Source organism: Myotis brandtii, unplaced genomic scaffold, assembly GCF_000412655.1.
Source record: "Myotis brandtii unplaced genomic scaffold, ASM41265v1 scaffold266, whole genome shotgun sequence".
NCBI lineage: Eukaryota > Metazoa > Chordata > Mammalia > Chiroptera > Vespertilionidae > Myotis > Myotis brandtii.
Genome location: NW_005360124.1, coordinates 3,276,478 through 3,290,496, shown reverse-complemented (window position 1 = coordinate 3,290,496; position 14,019 = coordinate 3,276,478). Strand labels below are relative to the sequence as shown.

At 39.6% G+C, this 14,019-nt stretch overlaps 1 long non-coding RNA gene across 1 annotated transcript in view; it reads right to left on the bottom strand.

Annotated features, from left to right (window-relative positions):
* Positions 1 to 1,711: 1,711 nt before the first annotated feature.
* Positions 1,712 to 14,019, bottom strand: part of LOC106726441 — a 26,179-nt gene continuing 13,871 nt past the window's right edge. The window contains exon 3 of the long non-coding RNA XR_001362512.1: positions 1,712 to 1,916. This is a non-coding gene — a long non-coding RNA (uncharacterized LOC106726441). The remainder of the gene's footprint in view (positions 1,917 to 14,019) is intronic.

The following is a 14,019-nucleotide window of genomic DNA, read 5'->3' as shown; positions in this document are numbered from 1 at the left end:
ATATTTTTAAATATTATTGAAAATGAATAGTAACTGAAAAACAAACAAAAAAAGTGAATGCTTTAAAATTAAAAAATGTGGTTCATCATGTATTAAAGGTAGAAATTACATGGAAATAGTAAGCTGAACTTGAAAATCTTAGACATAGAGACTGTGATGCACATATAGTCAACTTATACTAAAAATATTTTAACTGGTTGAGAACTTAGGGTAAAGACTGTCTATTTTATAGATGAAATCTCTCAATGGACATAGTCTGCCACCCACTTGAGCTCATGCTTATAACACTGAAGTGTCAAGACGCCTCACTTGCATGGGCACCATCCCTAAAAAAATTCTTAGCAATATGTTCACATGCTTATATATTTTTTTAAAATTTGAGAGGGAAGATATTTTAACTGTAATTGGTTAAGACTGTTGTCTCATTCTATTCTGGTTTTCCCTCCATCACACTTCCCCTTTGTTGGATGGGTTTGGAGTGGCCACAAGAATTTTTGGATTCTGGGTAAGTGAAAGTTCAATCTGGGAGACACTTATTGGATTTAGTCAATATATTTATGTGAGATGGAGTCAACTCCCTGTATGATTAAATTAGTGCTACTGTCTGAGCCTAGAAATGGCTTCTGGGAATAGTCCATGCCCACTATACCTTACCAATTGTCATGGAAACATAAATGTACAGGCCAGGAGCACTATTGATATGCCTTACCCTTCCCTCGTGGTGGAGAAACACAGTTTAAAATGCATGCAGCAAAATAGAGACAGACTCATACATAGAGAGCAGGCAGATAGCTCTGGTGTGTGTGTATGGGGGTGGGAGTGTTGAGTGGGGGAGAGTGGAGGGATTGAGAAAAAAAGAGAGAGAAAGAAATCATGGACATGGACAACAGTGTGAGGATGGCAGGGGTGTGTGTGTGGTGGAGGTAGAAGAGGTCATAGAGGGGATAAATGGTGATTAAAAAAAAGTAAATAATTTTTTTAAAAATAAAAATAAATAAAATGCATGCAGCAAGGAGCTAGTCAACAAATGTGTAAAAGTTATTCAGACTTGAAAAAAACAAATGCAATGACTCTTTAAGAACTCAAAGTTATATTTTTCAGAAATTGGAAAAATAGCACAAACCTAAACAAACTGCAGAAATGTATTCAAAAAGTTGGTCAGGCTCACAGACAATCTTTTTTTTTTTTTTAATATACTTTTATTGATTTCAGAGAGGAAGGGAGAGGAAGAGAGAAATAGAAAATCAAAGAGAGAAAATCATTGATCAGCTGCCTCCTGCATGCCACTTACTAGGGATCGAGCCCACAACCCAGGCATGTGCCCTGACCGGGAATCAAACCGTGACCTTTTGGTTCATAGGTCGATGCTCAATCACCATGCCAGCTGGGCCAGAGACAACCTTTTAACTAATGGTTGGAAAAAAATTTAGAGTATTTAAGTGAAAAAAATGAGAAATTACAGACTTCTGATTTGGATGCACATACGTGAAGAGTGTTTTCTTTTGCCACCTTTAATTTTATTTCTCATGGGAGTTAAAAATAGTAATATAAAATTAATGTGAAATATAAGTGACAAATGTGAGCAATGTAATCAATAGAAATCATTCTTATCTTAAGTAGGGGATTTGAGAAAGATTTTTATACCATTCGAAAAGTCGGAATTTGTTAAATTGAAGAGATACATTTTGAGTAGAAGAAATGTCAGGCCCTGAAATTGTTGTGAATATATTAGAAACTTAATATTTATTTGATAGTACGCATAATGGGATCTCCAGCCAGTGATTCCACACTGCCCTTAGAGCTCCTAGTTATCATTATCCTTTTATGCCAAGAGACTAGATTTTGATTCTGGGTGGGTAAAAATGAGGTTGAGATAAGCTGTTTCCAAATGGTTCAAAGGACAGTTCCCAATGCTCCTAGGAAAAAAGGTAATGTTAATAGGTTCAACATGTATAGCTCTGTAATTTTTTGTATTTTAAAAATTATCTCAAATAATCATTTTAAGAACTCAATAAAAGTAAGTAGAACAGTTATTATTACCATATTACAGTTGAAGAAATTAAGGTACAAAGACATCAAATGATGAGTTTAAGGCTATAGAGCATAATAAGGACACAATTGGGATAAAGCCCCAGATGTTGCCCTGGGTCCAATGTCTTTCTCCCCTCCTTATACCATCATCTTTCCCAAACTGTCATCACCATCCCAATGCCTTCTTCCACATCTATCCTATATAATAAAAGGCTAATATGCAAATCGACTGAACAGTGCAACGACGGGTCACTATGATGCACACTGACCACCAGGGGGCAGAAGCTCAATGCAGGAACTGCCCCCTGGTGGTCAGTGCACTCGCATAGGGAGAGAGCTGCTCAACCAGAAGCCGTGCTCATGGCTGGCAAGCGCAGTGGCAGTGACGGGAGCCTCTCCCGCCTCCATGGCAGCGCTAAGAATGTCTGACTGCAGGCTTAGGGAGTGGGCCTGGATTCAAGAGGGCACAGGCCTGGCTGAGGGACCCTCCCCCCCAAGTGCATGAATGTTGTGCACTGGGCTTCTAGTTCTAAATAATATCCCTGGTTTCCAATATTGTTTAGAATTTTTTATGTTGTTGATCGATGAGCAGCCTAGTGCCTCTTTACAAGAACTCTAGACAATTACAACAAAGTTCACTTCTACATAAAAAATATTTTCGAGTAAATGACACATAGTTTTAAAAAATCTATAAATCAGCCTAAACATTTCTCCAAGACTTGAAGGACAAAATGGACAAGAGTTATTCCACAAGGCCTGCAACCATTTTCTTTGATCATGAACTCCACTTGGGAGTAAAGAGCAGTTGTCTATAGATTCAAGACATAGCCCATAATTGCAATAACTAAAAAAATGTATCGAAAAAAACCTAACTATTCATCTATTATATTTATTAGCTTCTTGGTTAACATGTCCACAGGCTAATGCCACATCTTCTCCCACATCTATTCTATATAATAAAAGGTTACTCAAAGCTAGCACACAATAATTTATTTTACTTTAACATTTCCAGATTTAAAAAAAGCAAAATCATACTTATTAAAAACACTACATCACTTCAACTTTCAGTTACTTCTCACAACTAGTTTTCCCAGAGTCCTTATGTCATCTGACATGAGTCCAGGGCCTCTGAAAAGAAAGCCACGGCATGGAGGCTTCGAGCAAATCTGGGATGACTGTGTAAACAGGTCTTAATGAATGACTTTTGGCCTAGTTAACAAAGTCTTCTTCCTATACTTTGGAATTCAGATGTTTCAGACACAAAATTAAAATAAATGCCACAACCAAATCATGAATACAAGTCCAAATGCTAAGCAATTGCTTCATAACCCCTAGGAGATGTTCTGATTAAAATGAGTCACATTGACCTTGGATGACACGGCCTAAGGGCAATTATTTCCCAAGGGACTTAATTAAATGCAATTAGACCAGTGTGAGTACATTTAACGAGGCCCCTTGTGATACCTATGTTTCTAATTTATTTTCCAGCAACTTTCACTAATGATTTGATTCACTCAACATCTATCAATGGATAATGATTGTACAGTCACAGCTACAAGGTGATGGTGAGGTCCCTGGATCCCATGATTCAAGATTTAAAGAGAAGAGAGACACATGACAAGTTAGACAGTCATACAAGGATGTATGTGTTTATGGGCCAAATGGATAGTGGGAGAAAGGGCAAAATAGAGTCAGGTGCTCACTGTGGGTTTGAAACAGGCACAGATGGCCCTAGTGACAACTTGGAGGACATGGAGGTTGTGGATGGGAAATAGAATGATAGAATGATACCTCAGAATCATGGAATTCTAAGCTGGAAAGTATTTTCGCATTCATCTTATCTCATAACCTCATTTTACAGTGAATACGCTACAGTTCTTACTGGGTTATCTAGCTTACTTGAAGGCATTTTATTTTGGAAAGGAGAGCAGTATGAGCAAGCTGAGTGGTACAGATGTATGAAGTGTATTTTGGGGGTGGCATGTTGACCAACCGAGTAAGGTAAATAGGACAGGTAAAATATTGGTTTAAAAGACAGATGTGTGCTATTCATAAAATCCTGTTTGGAGTTTGAAATTTATTTTGTCAACAAAAGGAATGAAGACATGCATTTGAATTGTAAAGTCTTACAATTAAACTGGTATTTTCTAAAAGATTAATCTGGTAATTGTGTCCCAAGTGTATGGAAAACAGAAGAGACTAACACAGGCCTGGACTAAGCCAAAATTAATTAAAACAAGAGCCTCAGATGGGAACAGTGATCTCTAGCAATAATATGAGAAGCCCAAATATTGTGCAAATTATTTTGGGTAGGGAAGGAACAATATCAAATGTGACTCCTAGGTTTAAAGCAAGGATGCCAGCAGACGACAGGCAGCAGATGTTGTCGGAGATGAGAACCACGTTGAATCCAGGAGAATTAAGGAGACACTGAGAAGAAAAGCAGTGGTCCAGGACCAGAGAATTCTGGGAAGATTGAGGAGCTCATAGTCAGGAATGAGCCAGGGTCCAGATGAACAACCTGGACCTGAGGTGAACTTGAGCACTTCAGTATGAGTAAAGCTGTGTCTTAATAAAAAGCATCCCATTAGGGGCCAGGAAGGCTCAGTCACTAAAGGGAAAGGTACAGCCTGCCCAGACCAATGGTCAAGGGCAGGAAATTCAGAATGGACTCTAAGATCATAACCCAGAACAGCAGCCTAGGCAGCAGCAAACAAGGAGAGCCTGGTGAGCAGAGAAGACAAGGATTCAGGCAGGAGATCATAGTTAGGTGTGGATGAGCAGCTGCAAATCTAGAGGAGCAGTATCAGGGGGCGGCGGGGGGCTGCGGGGGGAAAGGAAGAAACAAGTGTGGAAATTAAATTTTTAAAGATATATGGAAGTAACCATCATAGGAAAAAGCAGAACATGGTAGGATTCCTTACATAACAGTACTGTTTTCATTTTAAATTATATGGGTGCAGGGATTGTGTATGGAAACAGAACATGACATTGTCAGCGAGGCTACCTGTGCATATCTGGTTCTGTAGAATATCAAGAAAACCTTTGCTCCAACCAGGAAGTAGCTGAGATGTTTCATTCTGTGATATTAAGGGGCTATCTTACCCTAAAATTGCAGGCAGAAGTAGGGTCATGCCCACTCCTAATTACAGAGAGCAGGCTGGAAAGGGGATTCATTCAGATCTGATTTTGTTCTTGAAAGAAATAAACAAAGGAGAAAGAGATGGTTTCCAGGAGGAATAATGAGTTTGCATTTTGTTGTGTTAATGTGAAACTGACAGCAGAACATTGAAGGAAAATTCTCTACTATTTAGCTGAAGGAGGATAACAGCTGGAATTCTAGATTTTGGAGTCATACATAAGCTGATAAATGAAGGTGAGTAGGGGAGGCATTGTTGCTTATCAGCAGGAGTCACAACTGATATTTACATGAAATTGTTTCTGTTACCTCCCCTTTGAGGGTGCTGACTCATTTCACTCAAAGGACAGCATGATGGCTATGGAAGACTTTGGCCTCTGCTGGACTTGAGCATAATTAGATGGACAGCTATCGAGGTTTGTGAATTGCAAACCCATCTGGAAGCGTGACATGGATTTAAAAAGAGATCTATCGCAAAGAGGTGGCAGGCCAGAGCTTAGTGGCTGACTGGTCATCAGCAACCACTAGCCATATGCTTAATAAAGCAGAATTTATTGTTCCATCAGTCACTTGAGTTAAGACTGGCTCATGTCAGCCTTTGAAAAATCAGGGAGATGTGGCTGAAAAAGATTCTCTCTTGAGGTTTCAGTTATTTTCTGGTTGCTATCATAGCATCCTTATCCTGGCCTTTCACATCGTATCCAGGAAACTTCTACCCTTATTTCAGCCTAAACTACAGAGGCAAAATAAAAATAAAAAAAATAATAAGATAAAACCAGTCCAAAATATTCTGTGGGGAAACTGCTTTGGAATAAAGATTTTCCTTATTTATATGCATTGATTTATAAAATGTTTGAATTTAGAGTACAGTGGCCAAACTCTTGAAGTACTCTTTTTTTTTTCACTGAGCCAACTCTAGTGCCATTAACCATAGGTGAACGATGGGGTGGGTATGACATGGAAATGCAGAGACAGCTCTGGGTCCATTGGCTTGGTGATAGCAAGAATGAGTGTGTTCCATGCCAGCCCTGTTGAAACGCACCCAAGTTTGGAATGACAATTTAATATAAGCAGCCAAACATGGACTTAGTCCAACCTCTAATGTCCTACTAAAGCTGTGTGATGGCTCATAAAGATAGCTCTGTCTCTAGGAATTTTATGGACTAAAGCAGTGTGTTGAAGTGATAAATAGCACCCCCAATACCTCCATTAAGAGCTATGTCTATATTGCTTTGGACCACCAGGCAGCAGAAAGAAAAGTCCAGCAAAGGGGAATTAAGTATGAAGTCTGTATACTTCTTCTCCTTCTCATTCTGCACGAGCCCATTTTTTTTAAATCTTCAAAATGGAAAGAAAAAGTTCCAATAAACAAATGAAAGAATATTATGGTATTCAATTGTTTTGAGTAGGCATTTTCCACTGTCGTTAATGTCCCTTCTGTAACATTTCATGATTCCTGACATGTTTCTTTCAGAATTTACCGCCACGTACCCATACTTCCTAAACATCTTTAAATTTAAATTCAAATATTTAGAAATATATGACACACTGGGTTTCCTTGTAGCACTAGTTTCTGGGGAGCTCAGAGCTAAATTCAGTGATAAATTTCTTATCCCAAGTGCTAGATACATGCTGTTCTGCCTTTTTTTTTTTATCTATGTTTGCCCTCCTTTAAAAAAATCTCTATTACAAGTATAATTTGGCAAGTTTTTAACCTCTCAATATGGGGTTAAATTAAAGAAAATCAAGAAATAATCATCAGCTGTTTATTCCCATTTGAGTATTTTTCCCAGTGCAGCCTGGTTTCATTGAGTGGGTCACATTAATGCTCAATATATTGTCTTTCAAGTGAGCTTACTATGGGATCTTGTTCCTATTTATTCTAAAGTAGAAGGGGGTAGATAGACAATGGTAAGATAGAGAAGGTGAGGTATGGGAGGAACAAGGGAAAAAATCTATAGTTTTATGAACAAGTAAATAAAAATAAAAGTATGTTTGAGTAATTTTATCAAATACTTTGAAGTTCTTTATCTCTCTGGAATTTTACACACTTCCTCACCATTAGTATTAATTAGTGAGAAGCTAATAGAAGGAATTTATGGGGTCACAGAAAAAATGATGCCTTATAGAATTTTGATCATATGGAAGACCCATTGAGGCAAATATCAAAATTACCCTGTAGGTAATTAAATGTATTTTGACTCTTTATTTGGTCTTAGATACTGATGTGTTTTATTTTTTATCCAAATCCTTTTGCTCTTTGCAATTTGGGGATCATTATAATATGTTTCAGGTATCATAAGTTACCATCAACTGTAAGATTTATAACTGCTAATGAAATCATAGGGTACCCAACCAAATGAACTTCTGGATTGGGCTGTAACTGGTGACTTGGAATGAAAATTGCTCAGTGAAATTATGAATGCATTTGTTCAATGGGAGAAAAAAATTACAAAAATGTGCTGATTTCTCTGAATGCCTATGACTAAAATTTTATTCATAGTCTCCCTGAGATAGAAGAACCCATATTCTTTTTGCTGAAATTTTAAAGTAGAAATTGTAGACATATTGGGATTGTTTATTCCATAGAATAAAGAAGATGATGGTCAAGAAATGAATTGTATATTTTGAAATATCTGTGTCCTAAAGAATAACAAAGTACCCACATCCTTAGTATCAATTTTCATTTGTCCTGGCTGATAGGAAAAATCCAATGAAAAAGGACTGATGAAATATTGATGCTTATCAATAGTTGCTTTTTTTCTTCATTCAATTTCTTACTTATTTCATTGCTGAAATACTGTAATTCCTCCTGAGGTCTAACACCAACTGAGCTTAGGATCTCTTCATTCTGATTGAAGTAACTTTTCAAATTCATCAAATAAGGAGGCTCAGTTTCCAATAATTGGCCTTTTTTTTTTTTTACTAAGTTGATTGATTTAGTATTCCTTTCAGGGTCATTTTAAAAAAGCATAGCTGTGGTACTCACAATCTCTGTATATTTAACAGGTCTTATTGAAATCTAATGCTTGAAAACAAAAATGGTCATCTCTAAGGAGCATGGGAAACTATACAAAGCCAATTCATTTCTTCATTTAATTATTTAACGAATACTTTTTAAATACCTACTGAGCTTACAACTATGAACTTAGAACTATAAACTAGTCAGAACTATTATCTCTTTTGTTCCTTACGCTATGACTAGGAACCGGTGGGTGACTACCATGTTACAGTGTCCTCATACAAGGCAAGGAGGTGCCATGGGAGAACATGAGCAGGACATGTCCTTAATTCACACTGGAGTTTGCATGAAGGCAGAGAACAGACCAGGCTTCCCAGAATGACCAAAGCAGCCAGAGGAAATGGGGAGAGACTGATGCAACAAATACATGACCGATTTTCCACTGTATCAAAAAACAAAAATGAAAAAGAAGAGGAAGAAGAGGAGGAGGAGAAGGAAAGAAAGGAAGAGTAGGAGGAGGAAGAGGAGGAGCAGGAGGGAAAAATCTATGATTTCCATGGCAAAAATCTGAGAGAAGTCTCATCCAATGGTCTCTCTCTCTCTCTCTCTCTCTCTCTCTCTCTCTCTCTCTCTCTGTCTGTTTAGCAGGAAACAGTGGTACAATCACATCCTAAGAGTGATAAAGAAATATGAGGTGGGGAAATCCCAGCAGGGAAGGTTGTCTGAGGGAGATAGAAGGTTTGAGAAAAGTAAAGCAAATTTGAAACAGCTGCTAGAAAGAACCAGCGAGAGCACCTTAGAAAATATAATAGAATTGCCAAGAGCACTGAGGGGCCAGTAAGACTAGAGATAACGACCTTTTAGAGGCATCATTTCCCATAGTTCTGTGATGCTGACCAGCAGGACTCCACTGCCCAGTGTAGATACAGAGGAAATGGAGAGATGGATGACTGAGTGAGGGTTTTGTTAGGCTGGAGTGTTAAAATAATCACAGGCAAAGAGTGAGTTCAGAGCATAAACCAGGCAGTCTCACCAGGACAAGAAAAACTGAAGTCTGGGTGAGACTGGTGGAGGGGTGCAGGGTACTGTGAGTCTCAGCAGGGCCGTCAAATCTAAAGAGTGACTCATTAAGAGGGCTGAGAGGTAAGAATTGGTGGGGGTCAGCATGTGAATTTACACTTGGTAGGAAAGCAGTTCCTGATGATGACACAGCACGGTGTGTGGCTAAGAGAACAGATGGCGTAAGTGAAGTCCAGGTAAAGGTCTGTGGAGGAGGAGCTCTGGATGCCAGGGGAGATATCCATGCAGGTGTGGGAGTCGCATGGGAGGATGTTAGGATGTGAGGTGTGATAGAAGACTATGAACCCTGTGTTAGGCTCACTAATGAACTGACAACAGGATCAGATCGGATGTCTATCACAGAAGCAGGGTTTTAAAAAGATACTGGAGGAATGACAGTAAGGAAAGCTGGGTGAATACCAATTCCACCCGCTGCCCTGTGCTGGGAAATGAGCAGCTTCCCCTAGAGAAGGTATCAGTGACTCACTGTCCTCAGAGGAGAGCCTCCAGGAAGAAAGGTAAAGAGTTGAAGATTTAGCCCTAGACCGTGTGGCTCAGGTGGTTGAGTGTTGTCTTGTGCACTGAGAGGGGGCTGGTTTGATTCCGAGTCATGGCACATGCCCAGGTTGCAGGCTTGATACCCGGTAGGGGGCATGCAGGAGATAGTCAATTGATATTTCTCTCTCATCAATGTTTCTCTCTCTCCCTTCCTCTTTCTAAAATCAATATTAATAATAATAAAAGAGCTGAATATTTAGACATGAAGAAATGCTATGACTTGCCCAGAGTCACCAAATCAGGCACTGCCCATGTTCCTTGGTACCGAAAATGCTAGTACTTGCCCAGGGCTTCCTACTGCTAGTACCTGCGCCTCTCTGCCAAGGGCTTTCTGTGACTGCAGGGAGGTGCTCTCCCCACCATTATGCAGGGTACATGGAAGGGGTGGGGAGATTTATGCCCCCAGGATCAACCTTTAACAAATAATGAAAGGAGGTAGTGGATACATGCCCTAGGTTGCTTTGTACCCAGATAGGACAACTCTAAGGTATGCTCTATACACTTTACCCAAGTCCTCAGAGGGACTGAGCTACAGTTGTCCACACTTGCTCCTTAGTGCAGCCTGTAATGGTTTCCTTCCCTTGCCTATCTCCTGCCCCCACTCTCTTAGCTTCCTGGGGTTGGGGTTGCTGGATAAAGCACTGGATGCCCAACTACATTTGAATTTCATATAAACAATAACTTATTTTTTACTGTAAGTATGTACCAAATACTACATGTGACATAACTTACACTAAAACTTTTTTTTGATTACTTGAAATTCAAATGTAGCTCTTGAATCTTTACAGTAGTTCCCTTTATCCTCGGGTGGTTTTTTTTTTGTTGTTGTTTTTTAAATATATTTTTATTGATTTTACAGAGAGGAAGGGAGAGGGATAGAGAGTTAAAAACATAGATGAGAGAGAAACATGGATCAGCTGCCTCCTGCACATCCCCTACTGGAGATCGAGCCCGCAACCAAGGTACATGCCCTTGTCTGGAATCAAATCCGGGACCCTTCAGTCTGAGGGCCAACACTCTATCCACTGAGCCAAACTGGTTAGGGCCTTGGTTTTGTTTTTCACAGTATTAGTTACCCTTAGTAAACCATGGTCTGAAAATATTAAATGGAAAATTCCAGAAATAAACAACTCATAAGTTTTAAATTGTGTGCCATGCTGAGCAGTGTGATAAAATCTCCTGCCACCTGGGATGTGAAATCATCCCTTTGCCTAGCATCACTACACTGTATACAATCCCCACCTGTTGGTCATTTAATAATCCTCTTGGTTATCAGATCAGCCGCCGTGGTATCACAGTGCTTGTGTTCAAGTAAACCTCATTTTACTTAATAATGGCCCAAAGGGGAAGAGTAGTGATGCTGGCAATTCGAATATTCCAAAGAAAAGCTGTAAAGTGCTTCCTTTAAGTGAAAAGGTGAAAGCTCTCTACTTCAGCAAAGAAAAAATATTGTATGATGAGCTTGCTAAGATCTACGATAAGAACAAATCTTCTATTAGTAAAATTGTGAAGAAGTAAAAAGAAATCTGTGCGTCTTATTGTCAGACCTTACGCTATAAATCCTCTGGCCACAGCACATGCTATGTGCTTTATTAAGATGGAAATGGCACTAAATTTGTGGGTGGAAGATATGAACAGAAAATGTATTCCCATGGATGGTAACATGTTGCCCCAAAAAGCATTGAGCCTATACAAAGACTTCAGCAAGGGATCCTCTGAAATGAGTGAAACCGACCCATTTACTGCAAGTAAGGGATGCTTACACAGATTTAGGAATAGGCTGGGACAAAAAATGAAAAAAATTATTGGAGGAGAGAAAGAAGAAGGGAATAAAGGAGAGAGAGAAAGAGAGAGAGAAAAAACATTCACATGACTTTTATTACAGTATATTGTGATGATTGTTCTATTTTATTTTTAGTTATTGCTGTTAATCTATCACTATGCCTAATTTATAAATTAAACTTTACCATATAGGAAAAACATAGATATATAGGCATCCACTGGGGTCTTGGAGGGTAGTCCCTGAGGATAAGGGAGAACTGCTGTGTTTGCTAATTTGGAAATCCATCTGGGATTGCTTTCCAAAAAATCTACTGTATTTGTATCCTTGCCTTGGGGTCTGCTTCTGATGGGGCCCAAACAAAGACAGTGAAAAACTATCCTGGAGGAATAAACTTTGAAGAAGAAAAGAACAAACTTCCGAAGCAACATTCTACTGCAAGATTCAAATCAGGTTGAAAAGATCAAGGGCTGGTGCTCTGATACCAGCTATAAACTAGGTACTGGGAAAAGGCCCCACATCAGCTTCAGCACATTGAGTCCAATGAGTAGAAGCCATCATCTCATCAGGAAAGCACCTGTTATCCGCTCACCTTCATCAAGCTTAGTGCCATGTATCATTAGTATAGCAGTGCTGTGATGCTGCTCTATGGATTCCATCACCAAATGTCCTAACTGTCTATCACTGAAGAGCCTCTTTTTCAATAAAAGGATATAACTGAGTAGGGAAATGAGTAGCCATGCATCCCTGGTGCTTCCCTTGACCCGCTACTTCCCAGCAATAGGTTGGGCTAGATTACATCAGCGTTGAGGCTCTCAGATGCATTATTATTAATGAGCTTTCCAACTGAGGCTTGTTTGTTAATAATTTAATTAAAACCCCAAGTGTTTACTTGTTGCTGTTCCTCCTGAGAGATCCCTCTGCAAATTCTGGGTAGGAACTAATTCACCCATTCACCCCAATAACCGCCAACGTTTTCCAAGCTGATATTTACTGAGCCCTGATTCCTTATTTCCAGGAAACTCTCCAAGCCTTAATGGAGGTGTGGTTTCATTTCTCATCACTGTAAAAATAAGCCTTTCAGAACATCTGCTTCTCCTCGGCATGCCTGGTGATTTCTTTGTCTTGAATTTCAATAGCAGTTCAGTTTGTTTATTACTCTTGTTCATATGCAGCGAATACAAATTGTTGGTGCTAATGGAAGGTTGCGTTCAATTCAGGTAGAAAACTTGTTCAAGTATTGAACAAAACTGTTGGTTTATGAATATGTGGTAACTTCTCTGGATATTTTAAATGATATCCCTCCGATGCTATCTAATTTGCACATTCACACTATTATTATTTTAATGTAATAGTGGGCTCTTTCATCTCAGTCATAGATAGCGACAATCTGTGGCAGTATCAGCAAACCTGAAGGCTGCCAACAGCACTCAAGTCACTGGGGAATGCAGTGAAGTTCACTTTAAAGAAAATGATGCTCACTTTTCCATGCATTCCGCAGAGCTCCTTTTGATTTCCACGTTGAGCCTATTGACTTCAAAGTGTCCTTTCAGGATCACTCAGAAAGCCAGACAGCCATTGTGTCCCCATTCCTTGACTTTGCTCCATGCCCGGCACTTGTTTGAAATCTGTGGGATGCTGGCTAGAAGAAGCAGCTCAATAGGCGGCAGAGAGACACAAGTGTCTGGTCTCAAACCTCCTTTCTGGAATGATTACAAAACCAAGTAGAGACTGGGGAACTGGGTCTCATCTTGCCAATGAGACATATTCTGAAATGAGTCCTCAGATCCAGCATGGCAGGAAAATGGCTACAAAGGAAGGTACTTCATATAGGGTGCTCACATCTCTCTCCCCTGCCTGCGCTAGCTTCACCATTTTAAATATTAGACAGACACCAGTTTGGGGAAAATAATCTCCTGATGTACACGTTAGTGAATTGCTTGAATATAGATGAGAGATCAAGGTGGATGAAGATAGCTTTCAGAATTAGCTTTCATCTCACTTCTGATTGGAATGGGTGAATGGCAGAAAGCCTGCACAGAGAGTTCTAAGGGGCCCAAAAGGATGCACAGAATGCACTGAGCTTCCTCCTATCTGCTTTCCTAGGCCAGCATTGTTCTGATAATAAGGACCAGATGATTTTACTATTAATGAACAACTCAGGCCAGTATGTAACTTCCTGAGGCCAGCCTGAAGACCCCTAGTGCTGTTGTTCCTTTTCCTTGGTCTAAGTGGTGGATCCTACAAGATATTTGACCATGGCTCAGTAACAACACAGGTGATCGCAGGAGGGGGCCACAGTGACAGGCATCCCAGGTGCACCACCCAGTTAGCTGTCTCAAATTTAGCTTTATAATTAATATCACTTAACTATTAAATGCATTCTGAGCCATTTTTATGTCATCTAGTGTCTAGACCAGCCGTGGGCAAACTACCCGCAGGCCGCCGGATCCGGCCCGTTTGAAATGAATAAAACTAAAAAAAAAAAAA